The sequence below is a fragment of the Sarcophilus harrisii genome, chromosome 5 (genome assembly GCF_902635505.1).
Source record: "Sarcophilus harrisii chromosome 5, mSarHar1.11, whole genome shotgun sequence".
NCBI lineage: Eukaryota > Metazoa > Chordata > Mammalia > Dasyuromorphia > Dasyuridae > Sarcophilus > Sarcophilus harrisii.
This window is the reverse complement of record NC_045430.1, coordinates 47,574,773-47,589,086: the sequence shown is the minus strand read 5'-3', so window position 1 is coordinate 47,589,086 and position 14,314 is coordinate 47,574,773. Positions and strand designations below refer to the sequence as shown.

The 14,314-nt window shown below is 35.3% G+C and overlaps 1 protein-coding gene across 14 annotated transcripts in view; it reads right to left on the bottom strand.

Moving 5' to 3' along the window:
• The window catches only part of PPFIA2 (PTPRF interacting protein alpha 2), a 678,249-nt gene that overhangs the window by 593,534 nt on the left and 70,401 nt on the right, over positions 1-14,314 (bottom strand). The gene's annotated exons all lie outside the window — the stretch shown is intronic.

Sequence of the window (14,314 nt, the reverse complement as noted above, 5' to 3'; positions counted from 1 at the left end):
TTTCAGGAATGGGGGAAATATGGGGGGATGATTGAAAGAGTATCACTCATACATTCAAAAGATCTGAGTTTGAATCCCAACATTGATTGTTACCTTGAGAAAGTCACATAATGAAATGTAAGCAAGCTGTGCTGGAATCAGCTCAAATTGGACAGTGAGGGCAAAGCATTAAATTTTCAACATGCACATTTACACTTCAGAAATTGGCAAACCCTACAAATCAGGTCTTGAGTTATTGTGTTAATGATTGTCTAGACTTAATAAAATGATGGAGAGAATGTCAGCAATCCAGATTAAATTTAAAAGCTTGCCCTGGGGACATTTGTTTTTTCAAGAAGTCAACTACTAAACATTTGCCATCACAAGGCTGGCTCAAAGCCTCAGTTTCTTCATCTATAAATTATGGCTAATAATACAATACCTATTTCACAGGGTGGTTGTGAGGAAACTCATTAACCATTAAAGAGTTATTCCTTCAGGAACTATTATTATGTTTATATTAATAGGAAGAACACTGATCTAGAAATAAGATCTGGATTTCAGTTTCAATTCTGCTATTAATCCTTTCATTCTTTGAACAATTATTAGCACAAACTACACACAAGGCAAAAGACAGCATAGCATAGTAGATAGATTCCTAGGCTCAGAGTCAGGAAAATTGGTTTCTTCCAGCAAATATTTGGCTGTAATCCCTATCAAATCACATCATCTTCCAAGGCCACCAAGATATTCTTTATAGTTATTGTACAGGGCAAATGTTCATCTGGTTTAGCATAAAGGATTTCCTCACTATGGAAGGAACCAATGGAATTAGAAAGTCAGGAAAAAACAAACATGTTAAAAAAAAAGATGCTGCAAAAGAAAAAGAAAATTATTAAGATCAAGTCTTCTTTCATAAAGCTCAATTAGGGAAGACAAATAACGCATAGAATTCTTCATCTCAGTTTTGAGAAAACGCTGGATTCTTAAAGACATGAACTCTCTTTTTAAAGGAGCAAGCTTCATGAGTGATTTAGTCCAAGAGGCAGATACAAAAGTAGAAGGTAGGATCCAAATCACCTCAGAGCACATGGAAGCAAAAATGACTAGAAGAATTCACTTGCAACATTATGACCCAGCTTTCAGGATATTGGCAGACTATGGCATAGAAGAGATTTTGATCTAGGCAATTTGTTTTTTTCTTAATGTTAAACAAGTGAGTTACAATTGCCTCCAAAAAAGCGGGAAGCAACATTATCAACTCAACGAAGTTAAGGAAGATGAGACTTGAAAATAGCTAATCTGGGGGAGAAAAAGTGTCCAGAAAAACAAGGTGATATTTCTGCTTTAGTTGAGCCTCATCTTGATAATTTACTATGTTCAGTTTGGTGGTGGCTTTTTAGGTTGGATATTGCTAAATTGAAGAATGTACAAAAGAGGTGAAATCAGGGTGGTTAATGTTGGAATACACAGGAGCCACCTGACATTGGCTGCTAGAGATCCAACCCAGATCTCAGAATGGATCTCCTTGTGTGAGAGGATGATACAAGAAGACTGAGAGGCAGTTACTGTTCTCTGACCTTTCTGACTGAGAGGCCGTTGCATTGTCTAACCTTTCTCCTCTTCCCTCTGCCTCCAATTTATCTCATTCCCAGTCTGCAACACCTGTGTCAACAAAGGCTGCTCTGCAACTCCTTCAGATGCTATGATCCACAGATGTGCTGTGGAGACTTTTGGAGAATTGACCTGTCCCTTAACAGTTAAAAGATTGAAAACTAGGAAATAAAGATTAAATGAGGGAGTTAGGAACAATTGCCCAGAAATAAGTAGACACTAAGTGCCATAATTACTATCTTCAAGGATTTGTGATGTGTAACAGGGATTACTCTTGTTTTCCATGGCCTCAAAAAGCAGAATGAGGACCAATGGGAGAAAATTAAACAGCCACTGATTTTATCTCTATTCAAGGCAATTTTATTGTTCAGTACATCCAGGTATATCCAACTCTTTGTGACTCCTTTTGCAGTTTGCAAAAATAGTTGGAGTGGTTTGCCATTTTCCATTCTCCAACTCATTTTACCAATGAGGAAACTGAGGCAAATAGGGTTTATGACTTGCCTAGGGTAAATTGTGTCCCCTTTAACCTTTGAGGGAGGCCCTGAAACTGTGTCCCCTTTAATCTGTAAAAGAAGGATGATTCGGGGTCTCAAGCTCTCCCCTGGGAAAAGCATACCTCTCCCAGATAACTTCCTCCACAAGTTATGTGGTCTCATTCAGTTGGAGAGTTGTGGCCAACGACATGGGTGCCCACTTTATTGAGTTGAAGATTAGCCGAGAAGCACTCCCAGTACTTCAAACTCCCAATATTAAGTAATCTCTTTAACTGGAGATCTAGGCCCAGGGCATTGTCAACATTGATTCAAACTCCCAGTTAAGTAATCTCATTCAATTTTGAAGTGAATTGAAGACCCAGACAGCTAATAAAAGACAAGTCTGAACCCCGAATCTTTGCAGATGTCCTAACAGGACCTTGCCCACTGCTGAAGATATTCTCTTCTCAGTGTAACCCACCTTTGCTATATCCTTTGACCACTAAGAAGTCTGTCTTCCTAGCAAGTTGGCTTCTCAGTGCCAATAAATCCCTTTTTGCCACACAGATTTCGGGTTTGCGAATTCTTTCGCATAGCACTTGCACTTCCTACCAGAGAGGAATTCCCATCCCAATTCTTGTGCCTCATCATTTGCACCTTATCATTTGGTTCCCTGACTTCATCATCACCAGTGACTGAGGTCACATTTTAATTCAGATCTTCCTGATTTTAGGTCCAGTGTTCCATTCAACTTTGCTACCTGGCTGCAAGGCAATATTTTCTAGCAATTGCATACAGCCATTCCAAAAGTGGAATGGGCAACCATAGGAAATAAAGGTTTCCCATCTGTAGCTCTTAAATTGGAATTGAATGATCTCTTCTTGGGGATATAACAAAGCATTTGCCTGTTTAAGTTGGGATTAGAATTGATATGCTCTGAAGCTTCACTATGATTTAAATAATATTTTGAAAGTCTTAAACTTTAAATGGGTAGAGATATAATACTTAACCATACCTAAAATTCTTTAGTAAATATTATGGTTCTATAGTAATCTTTTACTAAAAGTTTAATTATAATAATCTTCTTGTTCTTACATTTTAAGATTTAAAATTATCTTTTTCTCAACAAAAGTAGTCAAATAATGCAAAGATTCATTAGATCCATTTTTGTTTCATTTACGTGAAGCTCACAAATTGAATGATTAAAAAATAATGTGTTCTCTCCCTGGATCAGCTTTATAAGCTTATTCCCTTACAATTAAATCCACCATCACTGTAACTTTTTGGAAGAAAGCACCCCTTTCAAGGCTCACAATTCAGATTAGAATATAAACTCTTTGAGGACACAGATTATCTTTCCTTTTAGCTTTGTATCCCCTTAAGAATAGTTCTGATATGCCTATGCATGAAATCAACACATACTTTTTTTATTCATTCATTTAATTCATTCATTCATGAAAGTTAAAATTTTCATAATTACAATTAAGGAAGATACCTCCAAATTTCAGTCCACTAATCTATACTTGTTATTTTCATATTTTTATGTTCTACAGGCAGAAGCTTTAAGCTTTTTCACAAATGGGTTCCAGCAATTTGAAGGGATGACTTTGAAAGCGGAGCCAAGATGGCGGAGAAGTCACACGCAACTTTCTAAGCTCTTCTCTTACCCTCTTTATCAATATTATATCGAGCCTCAAAAATAGCTTGACGTAAAAAAGATGAAGAGAACAACTCACCGCCCAAGAAAATCTGCAGTCCGCCAAAAAAGGTTGGTTCCGGGGGGGGAGATCGAGACGGGGAGAAATTAGTTGAGGAGAGTCTCAAAAACGAGGGTGAAGGCAAGATCCAGCACAAAAGGGCAGCCCCAACCCGCAGTCGGGCTTCCCCTTGGGCAGGTTTGATCCTGCAGGCAGGAGGACGCCCCGGGTTAGCCTCCAATCTGCGCAGGGGGAGCCGGGCTTGGGGCCATAGAGCTTTTTCCAGGGCCGATTTCCAGGCAGAGGTTAGGCAGAGTTTTTGGGCGGTCTGCATTCTGCACTCAGCGCTAAAAACCACAGTCCCAAAAGAGGCCCGCCTGGGCGGGACATTTCACCACTTAGTCTCTAGCCCAGGGCAACGAAATCCACCAGCCCTACTAACAGTTTAATAGCCGGCCAGTGCTGAATCCACTTCCTGTTGGGGGAAGGGAAAACTCTCACCCAGAGAACCCTACCTCTGACAGAAACGGTTTACATCTTCCCTGCTCTGCAGAGGGCAACCCCTTGCCTAGAGACCACCCTAAAGGCTTTAAAACATGAAAAAAAGATGAAAAGAACAATCGAAGCTTCTATGCAGAAAAAGAGCAGGTCAGCAAACCTGAAGAGACCCCAACAGCAAAAAATGCATCAGATGTCCCCTTTACAAATTTTCAAGAAGAACCTTAAAAGTCTCAAAAGAGATTAGAAGAAAATGGGGGAAAGGAAAGAGAAGCTTTATAAGAGAGAACAACTTCCTGAAAGAATTGAAAAAAAAATCCAGGAAAGTAAGAATTGTGAATTGAAAAATAAAGAATTACTAGAAAGTAGGATTTGGAATTGAAAAGACAAAGAACCTGCAAGAAAGTGGATCCAATTGAAAGACAAAGAACAAGAAGAAAGTGGATCTGTGAATTGAAAAAAAAAACACTAAAAAAAAAAAAATTAGTAAATGGAAAAAAATTCCACAGACCAAAACAATACATTCAAAACCAATTGACATATACAGAAAGAAGTAAAAGCTATTGAAGAAAATAATTCTTTAAAAATTAGAACTGAACAATTGAAAACAATATCATTGAGACAGCAAGAATCAGTCACAAAACAAAAAATGACAAACTGGAAAACCACGAATTATCTATCGCAAAAATGACAGACTTGGAAAATAGATTAGGAGAGATAATCTGAGGATTATTGACTTTCTGAAAACTATGATGAAAAAAAAAGAGCCTAGATACTATTTTACAAAAATCATCAAAGAGAACTGCCCAGATGTAATAGAACGAAGGTAAAATAGGATTGAAAGAACATCGAACACCTTCTGAAAGAAACCCAAAAATAAAACCCAAGGAATATTGTGGGCAAAATTTCAGAACTATGATTAAGGAAAAATTTTAAACAGCCAAAACCATTTAAATACGAGGTGCCAAATAAATCACCCGATCCTTTGTCACATTAAAGGAAAGAAGGGCCTGGAATATGAATCGAAAGGCACAAGAACTTGAGATGCAGCCAAGAATAAACACCCAGCTAAGTGGAGCATTTTCCCAGGGAAGAAGATGGACATTTAATGAAAAAAATGAATTCCATTTGTTTCTGAAGAAAACCGAACTAAACAAAAATTTGATCTCCAAGGGAACCAAGAGAATGCAGAAAAAAAATAACCTTGAGAATTGTATTTCTGTTGTGGATATACAAAAGAATCCTATAATTTGATTGTACTGATATAAATGGGGAAGTAGATTGAAAAGGGATGAGGCAGAATAAGGTGGAAGGAGGAAAAAAAGAGGGAAACCAATCCCACAAAGAGGTAAGGAAACTTATCATATCTGAGGGAATTTAGAGAGGGGAGGAACAGTGAATCTTTACCCATCAGAGTTGGCCCAAAGAAAAATAATTGACATTTGTTTTAGAGAAAATTCTCCGCCCATTAAAACGGGGGAGGAAAGGGAAAAGAAAAAGAGTAATAAGGGGGGAAGGGGGAAAAAGACCAAAGGGGGGGGGGAGGGATTATAAAGAGGATAAGATCGTGATAAAGAGGGGTACAGTTTAAGGGGAAAGAGGGTTGGGGGGGAAGAATAATAAAAACAATCTGGGGTTATTAGGGATGGCAGGAAATAAGATTTAGTAATTTAACGTAATGTAATGGGATGAACTCCCCCATAAAGAGGGGAGGCAGACAGCAGACTGGATCAAAAGTCAGAACCCTCAATATGTTGTTTTTAAAAAACACATCTAAAGAGGGGGATGAAAGAGAAAAGTGGCTGGAGAAAATCATTATGCTCAGGGAAGCTAAAAAGGGGGAAGCCATCCTTATCTCAGATCACAAAAGAAAAATTATCAATTAAAAGAGATAAGGAAGGTAATAATCCGCTAAAGGGGAGATAAACAACGAAGCAATATCAAATTTTAAACATATATGCACCAAGTGGTATGGCACTCCCTAAAGGAGAAGAAGAGAGTTGGAAGAAATGACAAAAAACTGTAATATAGGGAGATCTCAACCTTGCCTTGAATTAACAACCAAACCAGAAAACAAATAAGAAAGAAAAAAGAAGTAAATAGAATAAAAAATTAGGTATGTTGGATCTTGGGAAAATTGAATGGAGATAGAAAGGAATATACTTTCTTCCTCAGCAGTTCATGGAACCATTCAAAAATTACCATATATTAGGACATAAAGACTTTAAATTAAACAAAAAAAGCAGAAATGTTCTTTCAGATCATGATGCAATAAAAACACATTCAACAAAAGTTGGGGAAATAGACCAAAAAGAATTGAAACAAACAATTCATCTTAAAAAATGATTTGGGGAAGAGCAAATTATAGAACAATTAATAATTTCACTCAAGATAATGACAAGATGAGACATCATACCAAAATTTGGGATGCACCAAAGGGAATAAGAGGGAATTTTTATCCTTAGAGGCTTACTTGAATAAAAAGAGAAAAAAGATTAATGTTGGGCTTGCAACTAAAAAAAACTAAAAAAGACCAAAAAAACCCCCAATCAAATTAAATTGGAAATTTAAAATTAAAAGGAGAAATTAAAAATATTGAAAGTAAAAAACATTGAACAATTAAAAAAACTAAGAGTTGTCTAGGAAAAAAAAAATAGATGCCTTTGGTAAATCTGATTAGAAAAAGGAGGGAGGAAAATGAAATTAGTAGTCTTAAAATGAAAAGGAGAACTTTCCACCAATGAAGAGGTTAAAAATAATAAGGAATTTTTTGCTCAACTTTTAATAAATTTGATAACCAATGAAATGGATGATACCTCCAAAAAATAAGACTTTGATAAAGAGGAAGAAGTAAATTGTTGAATAGTCCCATTTAAAAAAAGAAAAGAACAGGCAATTAAAAACTCCCTAAGAAAAACCCGGACCAGATGGATTTAATGTGAATTTTACCAAACATTTAAAGAACAAGGCCCCAATGCTATATAAATTTTTGAAAAAAGGGAATGAAGGGAGTCCCACCCAAATTCCTCTATGAACAGACATGGTACTGATAAAAACCAGGTATGAAAAAGAAAGAAAATTATAGAAACTCCTAATGAATATTGATGCTAAAATCTTAAAAAATATTGCAAAAACACAGAAAAATCATCTCCAAGATAATACACTTGATCAAGTAGGATTTATACCGGAATGGGCTGGTTCAATAAAAACTATAATATAATTTGTTAATAACCAAATTAAAAAAACCATATGATCATCCAATAGATGGAAAAGCATTTGATAAAATCCAACATCCATTCCTATTAAAAAACACTTGAGAGTATAGGAAAAATGGACTTTTCCTAAAATAATCAGCATCAAAAACCATCAGTAACATCATATGTAATGGAGACAAACGCAACCATTCCCAATAAGACTGGAGGAAACAAGGTTGCCCACCACCTTCTATTTAATATTGTATTAGAAACGCTAGCAAGCAATAAGAGTTAAAAAGGAAAAGGAATAAGAATAGGCAATGAGGAAGCCAAATTATCACTCTTGCCGGACATGATGGTATACGAGAACCCCAGAATTCTAAAAAAAGTTATTAGAAATAATCCAAACTTTACAAAGTTTGGTTATAAAATAAACCCACATAAGTCATCAGCATTCTTTATAATACTAAAAAACCAAATTGAGTTACAAAGAGAAATTTATTTAAAGTAACTACTGATAATATAAAATATTTAGGAATCATCTGCCAAGGGAAACGAAACTTTAAGAGCAAAACAGACCACTTTTCAAAATTAAGTCTGATCTAACCAATTGGGAAAATATTAAATGCCTTGGATAGGGCGAGCAAAATAATAAAGATGACAAAACCTAAACTAATCTATTTATTTGCGCCATACCAATCAGACTCAAAACCATTTTAATGACCTAGGTAACAAAAAGTTCATATGGAAAACAAAAGGCGAATTTCAAGGGAATTAATGAAAAAAATCAAATGATGGGGCTTAGCTGTACCAGATCTAAAATTATATTATAGAGAGAGACCAAAACTATTTGGTATTGGCTAGAAAGATTAGTTATAGTGGAATAGATTAGGTTCAAGGGAAAACAGTCAACAAATATAGAACCTAGCTTTTATTAAACCCAAAGATCCCAGTTTTGGGATAAGAACTTATGTTTATAAAAATTGTAAAATTAAACTTAGGGAAACTAGGATTGATCCATTTTTAACACCGACACCAAGAAATAAATGGGTTCAAGACCAGGTAAAAAAATTAAATAAATTGAGGAAATAGGAAGTTTACCCCAGACCTGTGGAAGGGGGGTCTTATGACAAAAGAACTAGAGCAACGATCACAAAATAGAAAAATTTGATTTACCAAACTGAAAGTTTTGTACAAACAAAACCAAGCAAAAGATTAGAAGGGAAGAAAAACTGGGAAAATATTTTTACAGTCAAAGGTTCTGATAAAGGCCTATTTCCAAAAAATATAGAGAATTAACCAATTTAAAAAAAAAATCGCCATTCTCCAATTGAAAATGGTCAAAGGATATGAACAGACAATTTCAATGAAGAAATTGAAACTATTTCTTCATATGAAAAGATGCTCCAAGTCATTATTAAATCAGAGAAATGCAAATTAAGACAACTCTGTTACCCCACACCTGCGATTGGCTAAGATGACAGGAAAAAATGATGATTGTTGAGGGGATAAAAACGGGAATTGATTCATTGTTGGTGGAGTTGGAACAAATCCAACCATTTTGAGAGTAGTTTGATCATGCTCAAAAAATAAACTGTGTACCCTTTGATCCAGAGTGTTACTTGGGATTTATCCCAAAGGAAAAAGAAGGGAAAGGACCTGTACAGAATTTTGGACAGCCCTTTTGTGTGGTAAAACTGAAACTGAATGGATGTCCATCAGTTGGAGAATGGCTGAAAAATTGTGGATAGAAAATTATGGAATAATTGTTTGTAAGAAATGACCCAGGATGATTTCAGAAAGGCCTGGAGAGACTTACGAACATGCGAGTGAAATGAGAACCGGAGATCATTTATACTTCTACAAAACTTAGATGATGACCAGTTCTGATGGATCAGGCCATCCCCAGAAGAGATCAACCAAATCATTTCTAATGGAGCAGAATGAATAACTACTATACCCAGAAAAAGAACCTGGGAGAGACAAAACCAACATTGAATTTAACCCTTAGTTATGCACACCTGCATTTTTGATTTCCTTCCAAGTAATTGTACAATAATTCAAGTCTGATTCTTTTGTACAGCAAAATAATTTTTGGTCATGTATACTTATTGTTTCAAGTTATATTTTAATATATTTTAACATCTACTGGTCATCCTGACATTTAGGGGGGGGGTGGGGGGGTAAGAGGTGAAAAATTGGAACAAGAGGTTTGGCAATTGTTAATGCTGTAAAGTTACCTATGTATATATCCTGTAAATAAAAGTCTATTAAATAAAAAAAATTCAAAAAAAAAAAAAAAAAAAAGAAAGCCCAGTCTATTTCAACAGTTTCTTTTCTTTCTTTTCCCAGCACTTCACATAAACAGTAACTACTCTGTAAGTATTTACTTGAGGAAGCAGCATATTTGTATGTCTGCCTGAGATCCCCCTTTTCCCTACTTATCTTGTGTTCCATTGTGACAATTAAGGTTAGCTGATACACCTGTGCACACAATTCCCTAATATAAACAGTGGAGCACTGCAGCAAAGCCTTTTCCTTGTAAGACTAGTATTTGTGGAACACTCTACCTCCTTTGATTGAATAGTACCCTTTACCTTCAGCACACAATGCAATATTTTTAAAAATTCCTTATAATCCACTTTGAGGAAGTTTAATTCTCTTCATATCTGAAGTTGCTTTGTGTTTTATGTATTTATTGTTTTATTTTTTTTTTTCATTTTAAGTGCATGAAGTAGTTTTGTGTCAGGCATAATTTTTTTTAATTAAGGGGTTGGGGGACATGAATAAAATTACATTTCCAAGAAATATCTTACTTTCACCTTCAAGATTCAGAAAAACATTGCTAAAATGGGCACTTTATGCAGAAAATCCAATCATTTCCTAATTTCAAAGCATATTTTCCCACTATTAAGATTTTAATGAGATCTGCACCATTACTTTGAGTCTATCATTAAAGGAGGGTGGTTAGTCAAAGTGAAAAGATGAGTGATGAGAAATGAAATTAAGATATATTGGTGAGGCTGGTGTACAAGTTACAGGAAGGCAGCCTCAAAAAAGCTGCAAACACATGTATAAGGATCCTCGGAAGCATAACATTCATTAAAGTCCATGGCCATTAATTTACCACTATCCCCTTGATCTTGGTCTATCTCATAGCTCCTCATTTTCAAAACAGATAATTATTTTTATCACAATGTTGCACATGGTGATCAGCACAAATATGATTCCTACATATGACTGAGCCAAATGTGTTTAAACAGAAGTGCTAATCTAATGCTTAATGGAGGCCATATATACATAGAATTTTAATATATTTTAATAAGTCTAATTTGCCTCTACCTCATTAATTTTAATAACTATAGCAATAACATTTAACATGAATCCAACTCCCTGGATCTTGTGGTTTTAGTATGTAATAACCAAGAATTTGTTTTAACTATACAAGGCAATGGTAGAAAGCAGCCCAGATTATGAGTCTGAGTATCAGGTTCTAATATCAAATCAGCTATCTACCTTGGGCAAGCCACTTCCTTTCTAGCCTTCTTTTACTTCATCTGTATACAGGGATGACATTGGACTTGGCTATTTTCAAGGTCCTTTCTAAATCAAGTCAACAAGCATATATGAAGCACCAACTATTTGCTAAGGACTACAAGCAAGAGAGATAGTCATTGCTCTCAAGGTACTCACAAACCAATGAAGGAAACAACAATAGAACAAGATATATGCAGGATAAATGAGAGATAATTCCAGAAGGAAGGCACTAAGAATATGAAAGCCTGGGAAAGGCTTCTCAGAAAAGGTAGGATTTTTGCTGAGTTCTGAAGCCATTAGGCAGAAATGAAGAAAGAGACAGAATACTCAAAAAATGTATAACAAAAAAATGCAATGTATGGAATTGCATAATTTCTTACATGTGTCATAATACTCTAGAGCTACATTTACTATGACAGGGATTACAATGGACTTGAGCAAAAGCTGCAAAGGGTGAATTCTACTGATTCATTTATGCATTTTTTTTTTTTTTTTTTGGTCTTACCCCAACTGTGAACAACAATAATTAATCAGGGGAAAACTCTGCAGTGATGAATTAGGGAGACACTGTGGTATGGTGAAAGAGCACATTAACATAGGATTCAAACTCTGAGGGTTAGTGTTGTTCAGCCATTTTTCAGTTGTGCCCAACTCTTTGTGGTCTTGTTTGGAATTTCCTTAGCAAAGACACTGGAGTGGTTTGCCATTTTCTTTCTCCAGCTTATTTTACAAATGAGGAAAGTGAGGCAGGGTCACACAGTAAATGTCTGAGGTGAGATTTAAACTCAAGAAGATGAGTCCTAACTCCAGGTCCAGCACTTTATTGACTGGACCACTTAGCTACCCATCTGAGGCTTATTAGCTATGTGCTATTGTGATACTTAAATGCATCAGTTTCTTCATCTGTAAATTGAGTAGTTTAAACCATGTGTCCTTTGAAGGCTGGACTTATCCAGTTTTAAGACTGACATTATGAGCTGACAAACTGTCATCACAGCCATAATCTTCAAGTCAATTATGTCAATTCAGTCACCCTCTCAATAATCCATTTTCATATATTAAAATATATTATTTAAAAATTACTCTATGAAAAATTCTGCCCTGTCTTTGCTCTGGAAATTTTCTCTGACTATCCCCCATGTCTGGAATGTTCTTCATCCTCTGCTCTACTTAGGAACCTCCTTAGTTTCTTTTAAGTCTCATCTAAAATCCCTTTGTTTACTGGAAGCCTTTCCCAAATCCTCTTAATTCTAGTGTCTTCCCATGATAATTATCTCCAATTTAACCTGTATGTAACTTGCTCTGAATACATTTATTTGTTCATACTCTGCTCCATTAGATTGTAAGCTCCTGGAGGGCAGGAACTATCTTTTCCCTCTTTTATTTATTCCTAGAACTTATCACAGGAACTGACATTTAGTAGGCCTTACTAATATCATCACTCATCCTTTGAATAATTTACATAATGTCCTAAATGCTAGCTTCTTAAGGATAATCCTTTTTCTGTTGCTCTCTTGTAATAGTCATGATGGGGCCTATAAATCCTTCCATTTGAAAAGATACAAACCAATCAATCTCATTTTCAGCATTTCTTTGTTAACCTATTGTTAACTGACTTCATGTTGCTCTCAGTTCCAGAGGGCTTTTTGATTCTACTCTTTAATTTTTATCATTTCCTCAGCCCATCCAGAGGTAATGTATGTCTATTATCAACACATAATATTGCTTGGTAAAGTGATGTCTGCTTATTCCAATGTATTTTTAGGGGTTTTTTCCCCCCTTCCAAATAAAATAATAAATGTAAAGTGTTTTGCAAACCTCAAAGCACTGTATTTATACTAGCTATTATTTATTTTTTAGTATATCTTAAATTCCATTGCCTTTAATTATGTCCTTTGCCTGACCATTTAAAGTGAAGACATTGATGAGATATCATGAGTTATACAGAGAGGAGTATATACACACAAAGTTCCTCAAACTTGTGGTACTCATTTAATTCAGGACTCCAAAGTTCCACCCTGCTCTCATTTGCTACATTAAAATATTTGATTGCTTTATCATTTCATAAACTTTAGCTAAAATACAAAGATAGCAAGCTCTGAATGCAATAACTTTTTTTTTTTTCTGTTCTTTCGCAAGGTTGTCAATGGTGTCAGTGAATTAAGGACATTCTAAGAAAATAAACCTTAAAAAAACTTTCATCTTCATCTCTTTATCACCCTTTCCAAATATTACACATACATATAGAGTCACCAGTGAAATAAAAAAAGAGAGATTTAAATTAAAATTCTTACATTAGAAAAAAAAATTAAACAATCACTCACCATCTTTATTTTGAAAACATCAACCTAAGTATAGCTGGATGTATAATATTCAAAATCCTGTTTCAGGCAGATGTTTGAAAGGGGCCCCAAGGATGAAATGATTGTTGTTGTTGTTGTTTTTATAAAGTTCTTTTTTCCCCCCGGCTAACACATTTTGCTGAAATATTTTTATAACATTAGAAAAATCTCTTTTATCTTGCAATAGTTGGAGGAAAAACAGAGGTTCTTTAAGGTGATTTTCTGTTATGGTCAAATTTATTTTAAATAGATAGTTTTGATGAACTATTATGTTATATTTGGGAATTCGAGGAACATAGACAAAGCTTCACAATAAGATGATCTAACTACAGAGTTTATTGATATTATATAAAACATGAAGACATGAAGAATGCCAGAAGCACACCTGCTTCATAAAAACTTACTAAATCTTATTTCTATTCAGGGAATGAAACTGTATACATAAGTGCTCTTGAGATGGTAGTTTTATTCAGACAATACCCCAATCTCAAATGGCCCCCAAATGTTAAGGACAATTCAGTTTTATACTTATATAAATAAAAAAAGATCTTCTCTTCTACAGAAAGCCTTTCCTGATTCCCTTTCTATTCTAGTGTTTTCTCACTGTTGATTATCTCCAATTTAGTCTAATTGTAGTTTATACACATTAGTTTGTATTTTGGTCTCTCCCAAATATAATATAAGCTCCTTTGAAGTAGTTCCTATCTTTTGCCATGTCCCCCCTACCCCCTGCCTTTTTTTGTGTGGCAACTGGGGTTAAATGACTTACCCAGGGCCACACAACTAGTAGGTGCTAATTGTCTAAGGCTAGATTTGAACTCATGTCCTCCTGACCCTAGAGCTGGTTATCCACTATGCCATCTAGATGGCCTTTTGCCCTAGCATTTAGCATAATGCCTGGCACATTGTAGGAGTCTAACAAATGTTTATTGACTTACCTAATGGTTCCATTCTATGGTGATAAAACGTTAAATTTT